Source organism: Mesoplodon mirus, assembly GCF_964341445.2.
Source record: "Mesoplodon mirus genome assembly, chromosome: 6".
NCBI classification, from domain to species: Eukaryota; Metazoa; Chordata; class Mammalia; order Artiodactyla; family Ziphiidae; genus Mesoplodon; species Mesoplodon mirus.
In genome coordinates, this window is record NC_138982.1 from 95,856,378 (window position 1) to 95,881,813 (window position 25,436).

The window sequence follows — 25,436 nt, forward strand, 5'->3', positions numbered from 1 at the left end:
TCTTCTATATAATAATATAATGGAGGGCACATGTCATTATACATTTGTCTGAACTCACAGATTATACAGCACAAAGAATGAAGCCTAAGCAAATATGGACTTTAGCTGATAATGATGTGACAATGATGGCTTATTGATTATAGCAAATTTACAACACTAGTGTGTTAATGATGATGGAGGCTGTGTGTGTGTGGGGAGGAGATATGCAAGAACACTATTTTCTACTCAATTTTGCTACAACCTTAAAAGTTATAAATATATAGTCTATTAATTCATAAAATTAAATTAAAATGAATTCTTGAAAATTTTTTAAATTTTTCTGATTAATCAGAACAGAAATCAATAGTTACTAAGCTAATAACAATGAAAAAGAGAAAACAGCAAAGTCGAAATTAAAGAAAAAGCAAGACAGAAGGTATAAATTAAATTATACTCATTAATACATCATTTGTGAATATACTAAATATTCCTTTAAATACAGAGACTGCATTAATAGATTAGAAATTAATCCCAGCTATATGTTTTTATAAGAAATAAAACAAAAATCTAAAATAGGTAAAACATGGTTAAAGTTGAGAGATGAGTAAATATTTTAGAAACTGGTAAAAACCTGAGTAGCAATATTACAGCAAAAAATGTGAAATTTAAGGTCAAAACATTAAGTGCGAAGTGGGACCCAGGAAGACATTATGTAATAATAATAGGTACAATTTAGGGAAAAAAATTTTTAATCTATAAATGTTTTTATACAGAACAATAATAGCCATAACATGTAAAAAGGAAATATTCCTAGAAATACATCAAGGACCTGACAAAAATATAATTACAGGTGGTGATTCTTTAAATGTCACTTCCAGAATGTGGCAAAGCCAGTTAAAATAAAAATAAGGACAGTGAGGATATTAATAATAAAATCAACCTCAGTACTTGAAGTATGTTTCTTCTGACTATACCAAGTGCTACCCTTTCCTTATCTTTTTTCGAACTAATTTCCTACTGTTCTCCCTTATTCACCAAGTAGTTCAGCACCTGGGTGACTCTCTTTTTCTTTACCATTAGTTTTATCATGATTATTGATAATTTCAATGTGTATAATGATCCATAAACTATCTGGGATTCTGATTTTGTTGATCATCTCACTTCCAAAGATAGTGACCATTATTTCATCTCAAGTATTTTACTCCTATGGATAAACTTCATCATCACCAAAAATCACACTGCCCCCACTACCTTGATCTGGAGAATTCTGTTCTCAAACACACACTTGCCACTTTCAGTACAGGTTTCCTTCTAGTACACCAAATATGAAAATCTTTTATACCATTAAAGTCATCAAATCTATTGATCCAACACCTTTTCACCATCCATCATATATTTCCTATTCTCACTATCCTACTTATCTAAATTATTACAGATTCCATGAAGGAAATTATAGTTACACTCATGCAAATACTCTCAAATTTTTCCATCTTTCCCTCAGTCTTACTCACTTGGAAAAGTCCTGCTTTTTGTGAATCCCAAACTTCCGCCTCTGCCTGGCCACCACCAAAGCACCTGAACATGGAGAAAACAGACAGACATGTTTTAATGCTTACTATGCCCAGGCATTGTTCTAAGTGCTTCATACATGTGAACTCATTTAGTGTTATCAGCAAACTTATAAAATATTCAGAATTATTATCCAGATCCATCTCAATTCAGAATATAGATATAAATGTATAAAGCAAAATGTCTGTACCATCAAAGTATCTGTTATTCATTAAATGGTATCAAATATGCAAACACAATATTTTTTAATGGAGTACTTGTCATATGTTTTAATAATAATCCAAAAATGGATACTTTTTTCTATATTAACTTGTAACTTAATAATTCACGATAATAATTCACGATAGATATGATGGATATGCTAGTTCCATTGCTACTAAAATACCCTATAGATAAAAGCATTTATTTCAGGAATGAAAGAGTTTAACATCAGGAAATATATTAATATAGTGCATTATAGGACAGAAGGTATTTACTTTCATAATACATACTAGAAAACAAATCACCTGATAAAATACAGCCCTTTTTAAATTGGTATAGATATAACTCTTTCTTTTTTATAACTGCATTACAAATGTATTATGTTTATTTGTAACAAATATTTAAGTAAAACAGATTTTAAGCAAATAATATAAATATGGCTCAATACTTAATAAAAGCCTATTTACAAAGGGGAAAAATCCTAAAAGTTTTACATTAAATTTTAGGAACAAGAGAAGATAATTATCATTATTCTATTTCAAAATTATTTGGCTGTTTCTAGGTAATAAAATTGGAAAGGAAAATGAAATAATTGACAATCATAAAAAGGGGGTTATAATTATCCTTATTTGGAAATAATATAATTATCAACATATTAAAATATTCTATTATTAATAAGTTAATTTGTTAAGGTAACAGGATATAATTTTTTTCCATACTAGACATTATCAATTAGAAATAAAAGTTTAAATAATACTCTGTTCACAATATTGTTAAAAACTATAAAACTTAGAATTAATTTAACAAGAAAGGAAAGAAGTACGACTTGTATGAGAAACAGTTTAAAATATTATTATAGGGTATAAAACAAGATCTAGAGCAATGGAAAGAGTTAACATAGTTCTCTGTAACAGAACTGTTAGATAAATTCTAGCAAATACATAATACACTATTCAGCACTTAAAAGCAATGAGTTATACTTTTATAACAATTGCTCTGGAGTTATGTTTCTATGTAATTCATGTTGGAAAAGTGTATTGGAGAAATATTATTTCTGTAAAGGACAAATATGTAAGGTGTTATTAATTTTTAAAGGCAAATAATGATAATTTTTGTGAAGAAGAGAAGATTGTATATCAACTATACCTCAATTAAAAAAAAAGACACGGGGAGAAGACAGTCATATATAAGCCAAACACATATATCTTGGGCATCTAGGATTATAAGAAGATTAATTTCTGCTGTTTAAGACAAAGAAAGAAAGAAAGAAAGAGAGAAAGGAAGGAAGGAAGGGAAGAAGGAAGGAAGGAAGGAAGGAAGGTAGGAAGGAAGACTATCCTTAATATACTAGGAATTTGCACATACTCACATGAGAATGGTCATTAATCTGGTAGGATAGACATGAAGCTTTAGAGACTTGTTTAAACCATGTCAGATCTTTGAGCTATTTTTATACAGTGTACTTCTACAGATGTTATAAAGCTCATATGACATAGTTATTATTGTTGCTCTTCACAATCAATGTTCTTTTATATTTGCAAACATATTACCCCCTCCATGAGTGTTTTTAAATAGTTTCTTATAGTTCCATTCTTCTATCTCTTGTAATATCCCTTTATCCTAGGGAAAACCTAATTTATTCTTTAACCACTCATGTTTCCTATGGTTTTCCTTAAGTAATCATAAGCTAAGTGGTGATGATAATTGGAAAATAAAAATGCTTTTTATTTTTAATCAGATTTCCATAATCTCAGAACAGTGTTCTCAAATCCACTGGGCTGAAGAATGTAACGAGGAACATGGCCTAAGTTGTTTCCTCCTCCCTAAACTCTTTTACTAGATAATTACCAGATGGCAAACATCTTGTGCATTCAAGGCAAGAGAAGTGAGTAAAAGCAAAAAATAGAACCCAATCTCAGGAAGCAGACATGATCCAAACAAGTTGAATTTCATCCTATCTTTTTCATGGTAATTTGAATTTTAAATGAAGTCACTCAAGAATGCAAGAAGATAAATCACCCTAATGGCAATACCTTAAGTCTAGAGATATATTGAAGAGTTCCTGCTGCTAAGATCACCATTGTTGCCTTGTTTCTTATCCTTCCTGTATTGGCCTGTTAGCCTCTTCCTTTTATTATTTTAGCCATTTTATCCTTTCAAGAAATTGATTATTCTCTTCTACTTAATTAAATGGCTAGTCAAATTATCCCTGATTAATGTGGCTAGTCAAATTATCCCTGATTCCTAACATATTTAAGGTAGAGTTTTTATTTCTTTTTCCCTAGAGAAGATGTGCTTCAGATCTGACTTTCCCCTTATTGCAGTGATGGGATTTTTGTTCTCAGGCAGAAATTCCTGCTATTCACTATACCCTGACTGGCACATTGGTCTGAAAATTATCTGTTTCTTGAAAATTTGATATAAATTGTTCATGCACTAACTAGTCAGGGAGCTTTCTGAGAAGCTAAAATGTGTGTGTGTGTGTGTGTGTGTGTGTGTGTGTGTGTATAAGAGATTTACATTTCATCTGGGAGAATGATTAAATTATTAAGATATTTTATGTTCTATAATATCAATTTTTGTAATGGATATTTTTCCAGAAAATCATTCTAATATCTGAGAAAAATTAGCATCCATTTGAATTAAAGATAAATTTAAATTTTTACAAATTTGCTATATGTAGGCTTTCTTATAGCAGCTGGTACAGAAAAACACCAGGCCAGAGAGATGTTTTGAAGTATTACTATTTCAGTTAAAATATGATAATTTTCAGACAGTAACTAAGGGTTTTGAAAATGTAGCATATGGACAACCTCAGTAGAAAAATATCCACTTGAAAGTTTTCCTAAGCCAGTCCCTTTTGTATTCCAATGTCATTTCAGGAATACCTGTGCTTGCCTATGAAAAATTAAAATATCAGCAGAAATTTTGGTCATTTTTACAGGAAATTATAAAAATTTTATGAAATTATCATATTTTAAGTTATCTCAATGAATGCTATATATTTCAATTTTTAAATTGATATTAAATAAACATTAAGGTTATATTATATTTTATATTTAAAATAATGTATAATATTTAGATCATATTTGTAATTTATTCTTGCTCTGAAAACTTCCTGAGTGCCCACTACAATTAAAGCTTATTACCAACTACTTCCGGGTTTTTTATAGTGGAAGGAAAGTTGGTAAATAATAGGTGAACAAATCCTATTCATCACTTTCCATGTGTCTTTATACTCTGATGTAGAGTGTAGCACATCTGTTTCAGAGGTGAAGAACTAATGTTCCAAAGGTAAAGTAACTTTAAGTTTTAAAATTTGAAAGTAATAGGGTAGAGACTGGGATTTAGCTCTGTTTTATTCCAATGCAGTGTTTTCTTCATTACATTATATCGATTCAAACAATAGTTAAGACCATATTTTCAAGGAACTCAGAGTTTAGTCAAGAAATAAGAAAAGCAAAGAAGTTAATGATAACTATCCTTAAATAGCTGTGAGAAAGAGGGAAAGGGGAATGCTGTTTCTTGGGTGAAATCATATCTTTGTGTTTATTACATAGAGAGATGTTCTAAAGATTGAGGGGAGAGAATAAATCTAAAGTGACTGCAGCAGCAGTGTCAAAAAATAGGCAAGTCAAGTTTTTAGGGCTATAGAGAAAGGGTGACTGATGATACTGGAAGAGTAAATTTATGGATTTTGTTTTTGTCTTTTTTAATAATATCAGGATGAGTAATTTGACCCTTTACAATTTTGAGTCAACTGAAATTAGACTATTAATCCCAAAATATTGTATAGGATAAAGAGAAACACAGATCACAGGGGAGATATTGTAAAACAAAATTAAAAAAAGAATTTTAAATGATATTAATATAGGATATTTAGGAAATTTTTATGACCTAAAGTATGATAGCAAAGTACCTCTTTGGATGTTAGAATCTCTATAGAAGTTCTAGTTTAATGGTCTAGATTATGGAATGATCTAAAAAGCCTTGGATTCTGATGTCATATCAGAGGATGAAACCTACATGAAGGGTATTAGAGAATTATTTGTGGGCATGATATGGAATTTGAAAGAAAAGTTTAACATCAAAGTTAAAGTGGTAGAAGGGAGTCATGGAAGAATGCTCAACACATTGTGGGGAAATAAAGGTCCATATTATGAAAGGAATGATATTGAGATCTTCATGAAGAATGTAAAGAATTATTCAAATGCTGGAATAACACTGTAGTGGATAAAGATTTCAGTGAAGACTGAACAGACTCTTTGACTTTAGGGATAAAAGGTAAGCTAGAAAGAAAACTATTTACTGAGCATCTAATATGTATCAGTCACTTTCCCAGGTATCTTTTCTCATTTAATTCAAATGAAGTACATCTTGTAGATATGGAAGCTGAGGCTCAAAGCAGTTAAGCAACTCCACAGGGACACAGATATTTTCCAGAACTGAGGTTTAAACTTAAGCCAGTATGATTTCAAAACCCTTGCTCTTTCCATTACTCCATGATAGCTTTTTAATTCTTGCAGTGAAATACAGAAAAACAATTTGAGTATACTGGAGGTGTGAAAGGCAGATTACATGTAAAGAGTATGACCAGGCATTAATAAAGTAGAGTCAGCAGTCTTAAAATTTAAAGGTGAGGGAAAGAAAATGAAAATCTCATGTCAATACCAGAATGTAATAAAATGAATTGAGTTGTTGCATTGATCTTAGGATTAGTTAACATTTATTGAACATATACTATGTACAAAGCACTGATCAAAGCATTTTACATATATCATTTGTTAGTCTTCCAAATAATTTTATAAAATGGGTTCTATTATTACCTCAATTTAACAGTTGAGGAAATTGGCACAGTGAGATGAAATGATTCAGAAAATCATAAAGTGGTAAAGCAGCATCTGAACACAAGCAGCCTGACTCCAGAATCAGTAGAATCAACCACCCTACTGACTGACACTCTATGTTACAGAGATCTGAAACTCAAATTATCTGACAAAGCATATTCAGTAGAGGTAACCTCTAAATTAGAAGTGTCGGTAGAAATGTTTGATCTTTGCCTATATGGAAAATTTTAGTGAACTTGCCCCAGGTTTCTAGGGCCTTGAACTACAATGAGAGGACAGACGACAGTTCCATTATGCTTCTTGGTGGCCTCACATTTCCCCCAGGCAGTCAGGGCCCTTTTCAATTAACTGCTTTATTGAGTAACCCAATAAAATGGAAATTTGGATTTTGGCATTCTACATTATAGTTCATCAACACCTCCTATAAATCATGTTTTTAGTGGTAATAAATGCCATGATTTCTACTTTGTTATCAGGAAGTAATAAATAATACAAAGCCAGATAAATTGTGATTCTGTTGAATGCACCACATGAAGTAAACGTTTTAAAATTTGCTTTATCCTTTTGTAATTATACCTCTGGGTAGATTTACTTGTTCTTCACTTTATCCAGTCTCCTTACATGTGCAGGACTTACAAGCAGGCAATTTACTGCCAGAAAACAAATGGCCTTTAGAAGCGTGGAGATATATTTACAGCCACAGGTAGAAGGCTGGGGGTGGGGGGAGGATAGTTAATTAAATGACAATCAGAAGTGTCACAAATTTCAGGGAAACAGAATTGACTACAAGAATTATAAATTAGTCAGAACTACAATTTGAGCTATTACTCAGCTTTTTCTCTCCTTTTTGTATAATAACAGAACATTTCCTTTAGAGTAGTGAAACATATAAATGCATATCTAAGGAATAATCACAATTCCTTTAAAGGATTAAAAGTAGAATTTTCCCCCCAAATAGGTTAATAGTTTGAAATTGTCCTTTAAAAATTGTATCCTTAGGAAAGAAACTTTCATTATGTAGGTGTTTCTGTCATTTAATATTCCCTAAGTTCATGTCTACATTTAGGCTTATGCTCCACTTGCAGCCCTTTGTTGATAGCACTTGAACATTCTTGTTTTTAATGGCACAGCTCTTAAGGTATCTATTATTTATTTTATGTGAAACATAACCATGGACTCTATAACAAAAATTGCCACTGCTTTAACATGAAAAAAATTTGAACCCACATGCAGGTGCCATTAGTGCAGAGATAAGAAAAGTTGAGACTATCCAATGTAATAATAGAGAATCAGAAAAAAAAAAACAAGACCAAGAGCATTAATAAAAATAAAGAATAAGTCTATGTATGTAGCTGTCTGTAGCTGGAAACAAATAGTGAGTAGAAAATATACTGAAAGTCATTAAAGAAAACAAAGAAAAAGGGGAAAAAATGGTGCTTCTTATTTAAAAAGTAGTCAGTGACTGTGCATATTCATAGGAGAGAGAAGGCAAATAACAGTAGTATAAGAATTATGTTAAGGAAAAGTTAGATAAAATTATGTATAAGCAAATATATATATATATATATATATATATATAGAGAGAGAGAGAGAGAGAGAGAGAGAGAGAGATCAAGCTTCAAAATCATGAATTGTCTCTATTCGAGATAAGTAGTCCCTGGCCTCTGAAGGACATAAGCCCCAATGAAAAATATCCTCCCTCTCAGTTTCTGTTCTAATAAAACAAAAAGATTATTGTCTGAAAGGCACAAGAGGCTTTAAGTCATGCTCAAAGGTTGACTAGAGAAGGTCACTTTTCTAGAGCTTGTTATTTATTTTTCTAGCTGTATCCCCAGGCTTCAACGGCCAGAAGGGTGGGAAGGGGAGCACAATAGATTAATAACAACAGTTTTTTAGCTGAGGCTGAGTTTCTGTATTCCTTGATAATCCTTTTTTCCAGCTTCAGAAGCTGGTCTTGTAACTTGCAATGCCTACATTTGCTCTGGTTTTAGCTGCTCTGGTCTCTGACTTTTTTTGTATACTACTCTTCGTGATCCTTTGTGACTTGGCTATTTCCATTGTTTAATTTTTCCTCTTAACAGTCATTTTACCACTTAATGGGTGATACAGAAAATTACATTGACCATAAAATTATGCTGTCCTCTGTCCTTTGTATCATACAGAGATTCTAATAACCTTACTCTTTCTTGTTAATTCAAATGATACCTGTTTTCCAAAAAAAAAATAGTGGATGAGAGGAAGCAGGAGGGAGGCATATCTAATGAGATTTTTAGTAATGTGCTCCTATGAAATCCTCTAGTGTTAAATTTCTTTTAACAGACAAGCCCTTGCTTTGGTCCTAAGCTTATAGCCACTACTTTTTTCTCTTAAGGCAAGCTTCTCCTCACAATATCCTCAATTCCTTAGTTATTGATCCAATAACTTTCTACTGAGGATTTACTATATCCTGGGTACTGTTCAGATACAACATACCAGGACCCATCTAACATGCTTGTATCTATATATACCATGGGATCCACCAAAACAATTTTGAATTTTTGATGTGTACATACCTTATATGGATGGAATCAAAAGTGATTATATGCTAAAATATACACATGCTGGTCCATTGTATATGGGAACAAAACGTTAGAGCTTCTGTTTGTATTGTTTTAATTTAAATAATAAGAAAAGTTTTACCTGTAACTAATATTAAAAAAGAAACAACAGGCCCAAAATGGAGTCACTTAGGCTAGGTCCAAGACGTAATGCCTAACATAATTACAGTTTAAACCTTCCTCAGAAATGTGACCAGACAACCTGAAATGTCCTGGTAGGCACTGAGAAACTCGCTGATACTTTCCATTCCCCGTAGGAGGGCGGTCTTGCCTAAAACAATGCATTCTTTGCTAATGATTTTCCTTTTTCCACTCCCTCTCTGCCTTTAAACCTTTTTTTTTTCCTGCAGCTTGGCAGAGCTTTTTCTATGGCTAGATGGGGTGCTGCCCAATTCATGAATCATTTAATAAAGCCTATTAGACCTTTAAATTTACTCAGTTGAATTTTTGTTATTTACCACCAATAAGAATCGATGCTAGCAACTTCATTCAGTCACAGGTCACATGCCTTCAGATTTCTTATGGGATGAAGGCAGCTCTGTAACATTGAGGGGGCAACGGTGCCATTAATTTTTTTTTGGTTATCTTTTGGCATCTTGGTAGGCAGAAGTCTGAAACTGACCCCAAGATTGCTGTCTTCTAGTGTATATGCCCTGGATAATTCCCAATCCTTAAAAATAGATACCATTTTAAAGAAAAGTAATGTTATAATTAAAAACTATCTAAATGTAAGTAAGGTTGGTGTGGTTTCTTTGATTGGGGTATGAAGGGGACTGCAGGGTAAATTTACAGAAAATGCATTAAGCAGAAATCCATTCACTCTATCATTCAAAAGCTAACTTTTGCATCAAAAATTCCCTTCAATTTAACAATCACTTAATATACACCCACTATGTGCCAGGAAAAAGTGGGCAAATCAGAAAACAATCTAATGAGCATGCAGCTTGTATTCTGCTTTAGAAGTCAGAAAATAAAGATAAATAAATAACATACAGTATGGTAAATTGTGAAGGGCTATGGGAAGGCTGACAGTGCATAACAACATCTTCATCACATTCTTAGCCACACCATGAGACTACATTTTCCAGACTTCCAATGTGGCCGGATCCCTAGCGGTTAAATGGAGCCAAATGACTGAATTTGGTCAAAGGAATGGAAGTAGAAATGATGTGGTCTCAGCCAAAATGGCTAAAAGTAGATGTGCTTTCTTTAAGTTCTTGCTCTGTTCCAGTTATCTAATGCTGCAAATCAAATCACTTCCAAATTTAATGGTCTGAAACAATTTTATTATGCTCATGGAGTCTATAGATTAGAAATGTGGACAAGGAAGATCAGGGATGGTTTGTCTCTGCAAGTCTGTGTTCTTACTTGGCGATGATTCTGCCTGGGATCTCAACGCAGAAACTACTTCACTCATTTGTCTAATACTGGCTAATACTGGCTGTAATTTGGGAATTTATCTGGAATTCTGTACCAGAAGACTAAAACATTATCTCTCCATATACACTTGGCTTCCTCACAGCACAGATGTTGGAGCATCCCAAGCCAAGAAGACCTAACTTCGAAAGTCACATTGTGTCACATTTCATACTAATAAGTACACCCAGTTCAAAGGAAGGGAACATAGATCCACCTCTGATTGAAGAAGTGTCAATATCACTTTTCAAGAAGAGCATATAGGATGGGAGGAATTGTTGTTGTTTTTGAAAATAGTATCTACAACATTCTCTTTCCCTATTACCTATGTGAATACAGATGAGAACAACATTGGAAGGATCCCACTCTGCTGATTCACACTGGTCTCTGATATTCATGAGAATACATTTTTATTGAGTTAAGCCACTGCAACTCTTTGGGTTTTTTGTTTTATTTTGTTTCTATTACAACAGTTACTCTGTTTGGATTTACATAGAGCTAAGGATAATACATAAAGGAGAGAAAGAGAAAGAAAATGTCAGCCACTCACAGATGTTGATGTTAAAACTTAACTCACTGAGCTGATAAATTTTGAAGTAAAGGTCTTAAGGAAGTAAGGGAATTAGCCTTATAGGTATCAGGTAGTAGGAAAAGAAGCACAAAGAGCTTAAGTGGGAGTGTCAGATAAACTGCAAAGAGGACAGGGTGGCTGAAGCAGAGGGAGTAAACAGGTGAGTCAGAGAAGATGAGATAAAGGAAGTACCAAGGCCAGATCACGTGGAGCATTATAGGTCATGCCAATGACTTTAGATTTTACCCTAAGTGAGAGGGGAGACCATTAGAGGAAAGTCATGATCTGACATATTTTAATAAGAGCACTTTGGCTGTTGAAAAAGAAATTGCAAGGGAACAGGGGCAGAAGCAGAGAGACCTATTAGAAAACTATTGTAGGAATCCTAGCAACATATGATAGTGACCTGGCTTAGGGTATTTAGAGTGCCAGCACTTCGGAGTGGTCAAACTCTGGACTTTTTTTTTTTCTTTTTGGTACTTGTTGAGGGTTTTTTTTTTTTTATTACTTTTAATTGTACTGAAATACACATAACATAAAATTTACCACTTCAAGCATTTAAAAATATACAGTTTGGTAGTACTTCATTCACACTGTTGTGCAACCAACCTCCAGAGCTCTTTTCACCTTGCAAAGTTGAAACTCTGTAACTATTAAACAACAACTTGGATATATTTTGAAGGTAGAGATGACAGAATCTGTAGGAATACATAGGTGTGGAGGTTGAAGAAAAGAAAAAGAGGAGTAAAAGATGACAAAGATTTTGGTCTAAGTAACTGGAGGAATCTTGCTGCTATAAGCTGAAATGTGTAAGACCTAAGAAGGTACTGGTTAGTTATGTAAGGGGAAAGCAGAAGTTCAGTTTGAACCCGTTAAATTGGAGATTTCTATTATATATTGAAGTGAAAATATCAAAGAGGCAATTGTGTGTGTGTGTGTGTGTGTGTGTTTATATATATATATACCATAGACATATATCTATATATCTAGATTTCAGGAGATAGTTCTGGGATGAAGTTATACATTAAGAATTCATGAGCATAAATGGTATTTATTTTCTTTTATTTTTAACATCTTCATTGGAGTATAATTGTTTACAATGTTGTTACTTTCTGCTCTATAACAAAGTGAAACAGCTAAACATATACATATATCCCCATATCCCCTCCCTCCCATCCTCCCTATCTCACGCCTCTAGGTGGTCACAAAGCATGGAGCTGATCTCCCCGTGCTATGCGGCTGCTTCCTACTAGCTATCAATTTTACATTTGGTAGTGTATATATATCAATGCCACTCTCTCACTTCATCTCAGCTTACCCTTCCCCCCACCCTGCATCCTCAAATCCATTCTCTACGTCTGCGTCTTTATTCCTGTCCTACTCCTAGGTTCATTAGAACATTTTTTTTTATTCCATATATATGTGTAAGCATACGGTATTTGTTTTTCTCTTTCTGACTTAACTCTATAGAACAGATTCTAGGTCCACCCACCTCACTACAAATAACTCAGTTTTGTTTATTTTTACGGCTGAGTAATATTACATTGTATATATGTGCTACATCTTCATCCATTCATCTGTTGATGGACACTTAGGCTGCTTCCATGTCCTGGCTATTGTAAATAGAGCTGCAATGAACATTGTGGTACATGACTCTTTTTGAATTATGGTTTTCTCAGGGTATATGCCCAGTAGTAGGAGTGCTAGGTCGTATGGTAGCTCTATTTTTAGTTTCTTAAGGAACCTCCATACTGTTCTCCATAATGGCTGTATCAATTTACATTCCCACCAACAGTGCAAGAGTGTTCCCTTTTCTCAACACCCTCTCCAGCATTTATTGTTTCTAGATTTTTTGATGATGGCCATTCTGATCGGTGTGAGATGATAACTCATTGTAGTTTTGATTTGCATTTCTCTAATGATTAATGATGTTGAGCATTCTTTCATGTGTTTGTTGGCAATCTGTACATTTTCTTTGGAGAAATGTCTATTTAGTTCTTCTGCCCATTTTTGGATTTGTTTGTTTGTTTTTTTGATATTGAGCTACATGAGCTGCTTGTATATTTTGGAGATTAATCCTTTGTCAGTTGCTTCATTTGCAAATATTTTCTCTCATCCTGAGTGTTGTATTTTCATCTTGTTTATGGTTTCCTTTGCTGTGCAAAAGCTTTTAAGTTTCATTAGGTCCCATTTGTTTATTTTTGTTTTTATTTCCATTTCTCTAGGAGGTGGATCAAAAAGGATGTTTTTGTGATTTATGTCAGAGAGTGTTCTGCCTATGTTTTCCTCTAAGAGTTTTATATGTCTGGCCTTACACTTAGGTCTTTAATCCATTTTGAGTTTATTTTTGCTTATGATGTTACAGAGTGCTCTAATTTCATTGTTTTACATGTAGCTGTCCAGTTTTCCCAGAACCACTTATTGAAGAAGCTGTCTTTACTCCATTGTATATTCTTGACTCCTTTATCAAAGATAAGGTGACCATAGGTGCTTGGATTTATCTCTGGACTTTCTATCTTGTTCCATTGATCTATATTTATGATTTTGTGACAGTACCATACTGTCTTGATTATTGTAGATTTGTAATATAGTCTGAAGTACGGAAGCCTGATTCCTCCAGCTCCATTTTTCTTTCTCAAGATTGCTTTGGCTATTCAGGGTCTTTTGTGTTTCCATACAAAAAGTGAAATTTTATGTTCTAGTCCTGTGAAAAATGCCATTGGTAATTTGATAGGGATTGAATATTGAATCTGTAGATTACTTTGAGTATTATAGTCATTTACACAATGTTGATTCTTCCACTACAAGAACACGGTATATGTCTCCATCATCTTTAATTTCTTTCATCAGGGTCTTATAGTTTTGTGCATACAGGACTTATGTCTCCTTAGGTAGGTTTATTCCTAGATATTTTATTCTTTTTGTTGCAGTGGTAAATGGGAGTGTTTCCTTAATTTCTCTTTCAGATTTTTCATCATTTGTGTATAAGAAGGTAGGAGATTTCTGTGCATTCATTTTGTATCCTGCTACTTTACCAAATTCATTGATTAGCTCTAGTAGTTTTCTGGTAGCATCTTTAGAATTCTCTCTATATAGTATCATGTCATCTGCAAACAGTGACAGTTTTATTCTTCTCTTCCAACTTGGATTCCTTTTTTTTTTTCTTTCTTTTTCTTCTCTGATTGCTGTGGCTAAAACTTCCAAAACTATGTTCAGTAATAGTGGTGAGAGTGGGCAACCTTGTCTTGTTCCTGATCTTAGTGGAAATGGTTTCAGTTTTTCACCATAGACAATGATATTCTCTGTGCATTTGTCATATATGGCCTTTATTATGTTGAGGTAAGTGCCCTCTAAGCCTACTTTCTGGAGGGTTTTTATCATAAATGGGTATTGAATTTTGTCAAAAGCTTTTTCTGCATCTATTGAGATGATCATATGGTTTTATCCTTCAGTTTGTTAATATGGTGTATCACATTGATTAATTTGCATATATTGAACAATCCTTGCATTCCTGGAATAAACACCACTTGATCATGGTGTACGATCCTTTTAATGTGCTTTTGGATTCTGTTTGCATTTTGTTGAGGATTTTTGCATTTATGTTCATTAGTGATATTGGCCTGTAGTTTTCTTTTTTTTGTGATATCTTTCTTTGGTTTTGGTATCAGGGTGATGGTGGCCTCATAGTATGAGTTTGGGAGTGTTCCTCCGTCTGCTATATTTTGGAATAGTTTGAGAAAAAAAGGTGTTAGCTCTTCTTTAAATGTTTGATAGAATTCACCTGTGAAGCAATTTGGTCCTGAGCTTTTGTTAGTTGGAAGATGTTTAACACAGTTTTAATCTTAGTGCTTGTGACTGGTCTGTTTCTATTTTCTGTTTCTTCCTGGTGCAGTCTCAGAAGGTTGTGCTTTTCTAATAATTTGTCCATTTCCTCCAGGTTGTCATTTTTATTGGCATATGGTTGCTTGTAGTAATTGCCCATGATCCTTTGCAATTCTGCAGTGTCAGTTGTTACTTCTCTTTTTTCATTTCTAATTCTGTGATTTGAATCTTTTCCATTTTTTTCTTGATGAGTCTGGCTAATGGTTTATCCATTTTTTATCTTCTCAAAGAAGCAGCTTTTAGTTTTATTGATCTTTGCTATTGTTTCCTTCATTTCTTTTTCATTTATATCTGATCTGATTTTTATGATTTCTTTCCTTCTGCTAACTTTGGGTATTCTTTTGTTCTTCTTTCTCTAATTGCTTTAGGTGTAGGGTTAAGTTACTTGAGATTTTTCTTGTTTCTTGAGGTAGAACTGTATTGCTATAAAATTCCCTCTTAGAACTGCTTTTGCTGAATCCCATAGGATTTGGGTCATTGTGTTTTATTGTCATTTGTTTCTAGGTATTTTTTTTTCATTTCCTCTTTGATTTCTTCACTGATCTCTTGGTTATTAAGTAGTGTATTGTTTAACCTGTATTTGATCTGAATTTTTTTACAGATTTTTTCCCTGTAATTGATATCTAGTCTCATAGAATTGTGGTTGGAAAAGATACTTGATATGATTTCAATTTCCTTAAATTTCCCAAGGCTTGATTAGTGACCCAAGATATGATCTATCCTGGAGAATCTTCCATGAGCACTTGAGAAGAAAGTATACTGTTGTCTTTGGATGTAATGTCCTATAAATAACAATTAAGCCCATCTTGTTTAATGTGTTATTTAAAACTTGTGTTTCTTATTTATTTTCATTTTGGATGATCTGTCCATTGGTGAAAGTGTGGTGTTAAGGTCCCCTACTATTTTTGTGTTACTTCCAATTTTCCATTTTATGGCTGTTAGCATTTGCCTTATGCATTGAGGTGCTCCTATGTTGGGTGAATAAATATTTACAGTTGTTATATCTTCTTAGATTGATCCCTTGATCATTAAGTAGTGTCCTTCTTTGTCTCTTGTAATAGTCTTTATTTTAAAGTCTATTTTGTCTGACATGAGAATTGTTATTCCAGCTTTCTTTTGATTTCCATTTGCATGGAATATCTTTTTCTATCCCATCACTTTCAGTCTGTGTGTGTCCCTAGGTCTGAAGTGGGTCTCTTGTAGACAGTATATATATGCATCTTGTTTTTGTATCCATTCAGCCAGTCTATGTCTTTTGGTTGGAGCTTTTAATCCATTTATATTTAAGGTAATTATTAATATGTATGTTCCTATTACCATTTTGTTAATAGTTTTGGATTTGTTATTGTAGGTCTTTTCCTTTCTTTCCTTCTCTTGTATTTCCTGCCTAGAGAATTTCCTTTAGCATTTGTTGTAAAGCTGGTTTGGTGGTGCTGAATTCTCTTAGCTTTTGTTTGTCTGTAAGGGTTTTAATTTCTCTGTCGAATCTGAATGAGATTCTTGCTGGCTAGAGTAATCTTGGTTGTTGTTTTTTCTGTTTCATCACTTTAGATATGTGCTGCCACTTCCTTCTGGCTTGTAGAGTTTCTGCTGAAAGATCAGCTGTTAACCTTATGGGGATTTCCATGCATGTTATTTGTTTTTCCCTTGCTGCTTTTAATAGTTTTTTCTTTGTATTTAATTTTTGATAGTTTCATTAATATGTGTCTTTGCATGTTTCTCCTTGGATTTATCCTGTATGGGACTCTGTGCACTTCCTGGACTTGGTTGACTACTTCCTTTCCCATATTAGGGAAATTTTCAACTATAATCTCTTCATATATTTTCTCAGTCCCTTTCTGTTTCTCTTCTTCTTTTGGGACCCCTATAATTTGAATGTTGGTGCATTTAATGTTGTCCCAGAGGTCTCTGACACTGTCCTCCATTCTTTTAATTCTTTTTTCTTTATTCTGCTTTGTGGTAGTTTTCTCCACTCTTTTATCTTCCAGGTCATTTATCCGTTCTTCTGCCTCAGTTATTCTGCTATTGATTTCTTCTAGAGAATTTTTAATTTCATTTATTGTGTTGTTCATCATTGTTTGTTTGCTCTTTAGTTCTATTAGGTCCTTGTTAAATGTTTCTTGTATTTTCTTCATTCCATTTCCAAGAGTTTGGATCATCTTTACTCTTATTACTCTGAATTCTTTTTCAGGTAGACAGCATATTTCCTCTTCATTTGTTTGATCTGGTGGGTTTTTACTTTGCTCCTTCATCTGCTGCCTACTTCTCTGTCTTCTCATTTTGCTTAACTTACTGTGGTTGGGTTCTCCTTTTCACAGGCTGGAGGTTCATAGTTTCTGTTGTTTTTGGTGTTTACCTCCCGTGGGTAAGGCTGGTTCAGTGGGCTGTGTAGGCTTCCCACTGTAGGTGGAGGGGACTGGTGCCTGTGTTCTGGTGGACGAGGCTGGATCTTGTCTTTCTGGTGGGCAGGATTGTGTGTGTTGGTGTGTTTTGAGGTGTCTGTGAACTTATTATGATTTTGGCAGCCTCCCTGCTCATTGGTGGGGTTGTATTCCTGTCTTGCTAGTTGTTTGGCATGCGGTGTCCAGCACTGGACTTGTTGGTCATTGAGTGGAGCTGGGTCTTAGTGTTGAGATGGAGATCTCTGGGAGAGCTCTCACCGATTGATATTACATGGGACCGGGAGGTCTCTGATGGTCCAATGTCTTGAACTTGGCTCTGTAACCTCAGAGGTTTAGGCCTGACACCCGGCTGGAGCACCAAGACCCTGTCAGCCACAGGGCTGGAGGATGGGCAAGTCAGAAAGGAATCAGGTTTCTGGCCCTTGGATATTGGCCGACTTGGGATTGGGGCTCCATAGCTGTGCCTCAGTGGTTGGCGTAGCTGCCCCAGGAGCTTCTGCACATTGGTTGGTAGGGGGCTGTGTGCAGAGGCCTTGCACCTGACACGTTGGATTGGCTTTTCCAGCACAGAACTTCTGCAGGGACACACCTTGGCTCCTGTGTGGAGAAGTGCTGTGCACAGCACCACAGCCCAAGATGGCAGCGGCCGGCTTATAAATGGTGTTTAAATCCATGCGCCTGGATAGGCTCGCCAAGAGGCTGAGTGTAAACAGAAGAAAGAAGAGGTATGAGAACAAGCCCTAGAGCATTCCAATATTTAGAGGTTTGAGAGGTAAAAAATACCAGTGAAAGAAATTGAGAAGGCACAGAATGTGTGCTCTCCCAGACACAAAAGGATAAAGTATTTCAAGGAGGAGAGGTTAATCGATTGTGTATAATGCTATTGACAGGTCAAGTAAAATGGATGCTAAGAAATGACCATATGATTTAATCATTTCAATGTCATCAGTGACTTTGAGAAAAGCAGTTTCAGTAATTTGATGAATTCAAAAAGCTGACAAAGTGGGCCTAAGAAAATTCCAAGGAAGAAAGCCTGGAAACAGTTAAGGTATACAGTACTTTCAAGAATCTGTTCTATAAAAATAAGAAAATAAATAAGGGAGTACTTGGATGGGAATGTGGGATCAAGGCTCAGATGTGCAAAAAGTGGTATATGACTTCACAACATGGTTAATTTTATAAAATAAGACCTTAAAACATATATTCATTACAACATTTTGAAATAAAAGAAGGGCACTACTAATGAACAGTGTTTGTATCATACAGTGGTATGTTAATGATATTGTGGCAAAGTTTTTAAAAGTTATTGAATATATGATGAATTATGTATTTCCAAATTTGCTGATCTTTTCTCTGATGACAATAACTGTCAATAATTTGCTACATAGCGGTGTTTTAAGAAAATAAACACAATCTGTCCAGGGTAAAGGTGACATTTTAACAATAAATGAGAAAGTAACTGCTTTTTGAAATTGCTCGCACTGAATAATTTCCCTCCAAGGGTGAGTACAGGCCTTCCCTAATTCCCATGACATGTGTGGAGAGCGCTTAACAGTTAACAGGTCTTTACTAAAGATGTGGATAGCAAAAGGGAAGTATGAAACAGGAAACAGTTATAATACTACATGTGACTTACATTCTATCCAAGGGCCCAGTCTTTTACATCCTGGCTCCCAGAAACCCTAAAACTCAGATGACTCACTTCATCCTACACATCCTCCCGGAAAATGTTCCAGGACTTTCCATTACTTGGAGTCCCACTGGGACAAACTTATCACAGGCTCAAAGATGGAAAGAAGTTATCCCTCATCTAAATTACAGGATCTAGAAGAGAGCCTAAGTCTGCCTAAAGAAAAAGAAAAACACACTTGATTCCTTTCCAGAATAAAACAAGGGAAATGTCTATTTCCTTCATTTCAAAACCTGATTCTGTTACATAGACATGAAAATCACAAAAAAAGTTCAGCACTTGTATATATTTTTCAAAGTACCAAGTTCATTCAATCTCTTTACCTATAAAATAAACATTATTAACTTACTGAATTACTTTGCCCTTTCATAAAAGAAAAATAAAGTACTATTTAAAACAGGATTTTACTGGCAATAAATTTCAATTTCTGGCATGTCTACTGACATCTAGCACATCATTTTCCAAGTCGGTATAGAACTAGAGCATTAAGTTATAAAATAAAGTTTTTGAGTGTCTTTGCAATATAACATATTGATTAAGAGAAGGACATGGAAGTCAGTCTTATATCTGGGACCAAATCCTGGTCCCTTCACTTAGTGTTTTTCTCTCTCTTATCATGAACTTCCTTACCTTTAGTATCAGTCATAGTACTACCTCTTTCATGAGCTCTTGGTAAAAATAAATATGATGATAGAAATATCATCTTAGATTTCAGAATAGGATCTGCCACATAGTAAATGATCAATAATTAGTATCTATCATTTTTAATGCTGTTTTCAATATTGTAGATTGTCCTCTAATTAGCTCATGCCTCAATGTTTTTTCCTAAAGAGTTTCTGCTAATGGGAGAGGAAAGCAAATTTTTTCTACTTGGATCTTGAGCCTAACTCAAACCTTCTCTCCTTAGTTCCATTCACTCACAATCATGGCACTTGTAAAGTCTCACGTTATATCTCTTACAAATTATGTAAATTGGAACTCCTAATCATTATATAGGTTTTTTGCATTCATAAATGTCTTCCAACTCACTTATCAAATACACTAGTTTATTTCCTCCAAATGCTTAAGTAAACACAACATTCCAGGAGGACAAACCATGCTTAACATGTGTCCTCTAGCTTTATTCCTAAGGGTTTCCATGTGCCTTGTTTGAAAAGTAGGAACCTCCATCATACAGTGCACTCATATCCACATAGCATTAAAGCCCCACATCTGTCACATGGTTATTACCTCACTGGCCTCATATCCTCACACTTTTCATCTCCCATTTTACTTTACAGTTGTGTCAAATTGCCTGCATATCCTTAACTCTATTCTTTTTCTTGCCTCCAAGACTTTGCTCCTGCTATTCCTAATGAAAGCATAACTCAGTCTGAAATTGATCCTGTCCTTTAAGATGAGACGGCTGTTCTTAATTCAGGAAGCCACCTTCCCATTCCCATATGGCTTTGTTAATATTTAGCTATATTCATTGACTATACAGAATTGTATTATTATAAATACATTATATACAACTATAGAATTGGCTATATACAGTTATCAAGAAATATAAAGGTCTGTTAGTTTTCTAGGGCTGACATAACAAATTACCATAAACTTGATACTTAAAGCAATAGAAATGTATTCTCTCACAGTTCTGGAGGCCAGAAGTCTGAAATCCAGGTGTCAGCAGGACCATGCTTCCTCTGGAGACTCGAGGGGAGAATCCTGCCTTGCATCTTCCAGCCTCTAGTGGCTTCCAGTGTTCCTTGGTTGCAACTACATAACTCTAATTTCTGCCTCCATCTTCACATGTCTTTCTCCTCCCCAGGTGTCTCTTCTCTGTGTCTTTTTTTTTTTTAGGGTAGGAGCTTATTTATTTATTTATTTATTTATTTATTTATTTATTTATTTGCTGTGTTGGGTCTTCGTTTCTGTGCGAGGACTTTCTCTAGTTGTGGCAAGCGGGGGCCACTCTTCATCGTGGTGCACGGGCCTCTCACTATGGCGGCCTCTCTTGCTGCGGAGCACAGGCTCCAGACGCACAGGCTCAGTAGTTGTGGCTCACGGGCCTAGTCGCTCCGCGGCATGTGGGATCCTCCCAGACCAGGCTCGAACCCGTGTCCCCTGCACTAGCAGGCAGACTCTCAACCACTGCGCCACCAGGGAAGCCCTCTGTGTCTTTTAAGGACACTTATCATTGCTTAAATGTCAGAAGAAAAATGTAATCTGATTGTTGGCAGTTACTACATTAATTATACAACTGCCATTAAAATATGAATTTAAAAAATATAATGGCAGGCTAATGTGAACAAAAGTAACGTAGTGAGGCTTTAGAAATCCTCCTGCTTGGTTAAAATGAAAAACAAAACATTTGCTTCTACTTTGTGTAAAATCATCCCAGAGTTCCATCTTCTCACAAAGAAATTCATCAAAATTATACAATTTTGTTACCTACTTATTAAGCCTGAATATACATGATCACCATTTCAATGTGCAATTTTCTTAGATACTGAGCTTATCGGGATATAACATGTTAAGCTTATTAGGATATAACATATAGTGTGTTCCATTTGTCTAACCTAGTAAACTCAGAGGGTATGAATCATATTTCCTCAATGGTTTTATGTTATATATTACAGAAAATAGGGGGGAAAGGTAGGAGGTGTGATGTGGGAAAGGTATGTCAAAATAATGTTGAACAGTTTGTAGACATTTTCCAAGCAGCTTGCATTCAGTAGAGCATGCTGGATGTTGGACTTCTCAGCAACTTTCTCTAGTTCTAGTAATATTCATAAATTCATTATTCAACTTTGTTCTTTTTCTCCCTGCATGCTGATTCCCCAGATGTTTAATTTTTTGTTATTACTTATTTCAAAAGCATCTCAGGGGGCTTCCCTGGTGGCACAGTGGTTAAGAAGCTGCCTGCCAATGCAGGGGACATGGGTTCAAGCCCTGGTCTGGGAATATCCCACATGCCACGGAGCAAATAAGCCCATGCGCCACAACTGCTGAGCCTGCGCTATAGAGCCCGTGAGCCCAACTACTGAAGCCCACAAGCCTAGAGTACCTGCTCTGCAACAAGAGAAGGCACTGCAGAGAGAAGCCTGCACACCACAACAAAGAGTAGCCCCTGCTCGCCGCAACTAGAGAAAGCCCACGTGCAGCAACGAAGACCCAATGCAGCCAAAACTAAATAAATAAAATAAATATTTTTTTTAAAAAAGCATCTCAGCTTTAAAAGACAGCAATAGTACCAGAACCAAGTACCAGGGGACTAGTATCACACTTGGTCAATAACTTGCATTCCCATAAGAAGATATTGATTATACATGAATGTGTAAGAAACCTGTCATTTTTACTCATCTTTTCTTATATTGGGCAGATATAGTTATTACTATAGGGAGGGTAGGAAGGAGGGAGACGCAAGAGGGAAGAGACATGGGAACATATGTATATGTATAACTGATTCACTTTGTTATAAAGCAGAAACTAACACACTATTGTAAAGCAATTATACTCCAATAAAGATGTTAAAAAAAAAGCCACTATTATGCCTTTGTGGGGTTTTCTTTATTATTTTCAAAGGACATATAATCATATCAGTCATATCATTCACTGTGCAAACCGTGTACATGATCTGGTATATGACCCTATGCTTTTTGCCACAAAGAAATGGGTTTTTGAGTGTTTACAGAGATTCTAAAGCAGCCACTCAATATAAGTATTCTTTGTTCGTCTTATTGTTATATTTTTCCTAATCTAAGTATGTAAATTATTTGGTTAAAAGAAAAGTATTCTTAAATATTAGTGAACCGTTTCCTGTCTAAGGTGGTAAATATAAAATCTCCCTCATGAGAAAAAAAAAAAAAAAGGCCACATCATTAGATTTAGGGCCCACTTGTGTAACCCAGAATGATCTCATATCAATCCTCTTAACTACATCTACAGAGATTCTTTTTCTAATTAAGGTGACATTCAAGGTTCTAAGGGATAGGACATTCACAGATTGTTTCTTCTTTTTTTTATTGTTTATTTATTTATTTTCGGCTGTGTTGGATCTTCGTTGCTGTGTGTGGGCTTTCTCTAGATGCAGTGAGCAGGGGCTACTCTTTGTTGTGAGAAGCGAGAATGGGCTTCTCACTGCAGTGGCTTCTCTTGTTGCGGAGCATGGGCTCTTGGTGCATGGGCTTCAGTAGTTGTGGCACACGGGCTCAGTAGTTGTGGCTCGCGGGCTTAATTGCTCTGCGGCATGTGGGATCTTCCTGGACCAGGGCTCGAACCCGTGTCCCCTGCATTGGCAGGCAGATTCTTAACCACTGCACCACCAAGGAAGTCCCTCACACATTGTTTTAAGACCACCATTCAACTCACTATAGGGAAGATGGTGACTAGATCTGTTTTAGTTAATCTGGTTCTTGAAAGGTTACAGGATATTTTAAGTAAAGTGACAATAATCATGAAAAGACACAGATACCACTAAGAGTACTTTGGCTTGGCAGCTGGATAATTATAATAAAAATAAATTTCAATATAAAATATTAATACATTTAAATGTCAGAATATGGAAATTCACACTGCAAAAAATGGTTTAGAAATAAATATTTTTTGTGAATTTTAAAGTTCCTGAAAAATATTAACTCAATATGGAATAATGATGATGAGATTTGACTTCAGAGGAAGTGATGGTTTTCAAACATGCATTATCCCTCCCAGAATTGACCTTTAGTATTCATACATTGTGCCATAATTTATCTTATCTTTATCCAAAGACAGTGTAAAGAAGTCATGAATCTTAATCAGAGGTTGTTCCATCCCCTCAATCGTCACTTTTATGGCCCAAAAAATACTCACCATTCTAAGAACCTGGTAAAGCAGGGAACTGACTCCTGTGTTTGAACTGTCTTAGAGCAGTCCTCAGCATGGTCCCTTGATTAGATTTTTCAAATGGGATGTGATGAATAGGGAGCAACAAAAAGGGCCATAAATGAGTGATTTTGTTTTGTTGACTTTTTCAGTTAAGAAAAAAGGGAGATCTCCAGAGAGAGAGCCAATAATTCGCCTTTGTCCCTGCAGTTTCAAGACTTGGGAGACTTCACACTTAGAGCAGAAAAGCCATGTCTGTTATTGTTAACTTACAGTGAATTTTGAAAGTCTCAGAAAGTGTAACAAATAGAATTTGGATAAGGAGTAGGGAGGAGATGAGGTAAAAGCAATGAATACAGTTCAAAATCAAGGTAGACATTCTAAAATACAAAGTTTATACAATGACCACAAGGCAATGCCAGGAGAAAAATCAGAAATGAAGCAATATAAGTTACCACAGTTTACTTAATAAAGTCAGAACTTTAACTTGCAGAGTCTATATGTATCAGATAAAATTAACCTGTTATATATGAAATAAGAACATAGAGAACCAATGGAGACAGACTGATAGCAAGGGAGAGTAATAAAAGAAAGATGTGGTTCTGTTGGGAATAACTGCTCTAATTCCCTCCCACTCATTTCAGTAGTAAAGAAAAAAGCTGACTTTCTTAGCAGCATCTCAAACTGCTAATTAGCAACATAATTCGGGCCTGATGTTCATTGTCCCAGTAATGGCTTTCCTACATTAACTCTCAGTATACACAAGCAAGCATGAAGTATGGAAACATCCTAAGCAATTTCTAAGGTTTTAGGATATTTGGACTGAAAGTGTACTGCTATTCATGAATTAAAAAGAAAATCAAGCATAAGAAAATACCTTCAGTCAACAGACAGAGAATTATAGATGAAGGTAAAAGAGATAATAAGTGAGTGAGTGATTTTGTTTACAGACATGACTGGTTGACTAGCATGTAATTATGGGACCTATTTCCAGTTTGTTCTTTGCAAAACTAATTGGTGTGTGCCACATAAGGATCTGTTTTAATAAATGGATCTCTTCAGGAAGCAGAAGAATGGCGTGGGATGGCAGCATAATTTAGCATGGTGAGTACTAGATGTGGACACCATTAGCTGCAGCATTTCTTATGACACATTGTACTTAGAACGACTGCTCAGCCTGAAAAAGAAGTGCAAAAGATAAATGGAGTGGCAGTTTGTAGTGTCATGGGTCCAACTGAGCTAATTAATTAGTCTGCACTTCTGTATTAGCAGTGTCTCAGTGAATGCTATGGAGAAGGGAAGACAGAAAGAGCTAGCTCTTGAGGGAAACATACACCCAGACAATGGATGGCATACTGAGTATAGCTCAAAGGCAAAAAGATAACTGGAGTTTTCTTAGGAAAAGTACATATATAAAGGGATCTGTCCATGTCATAG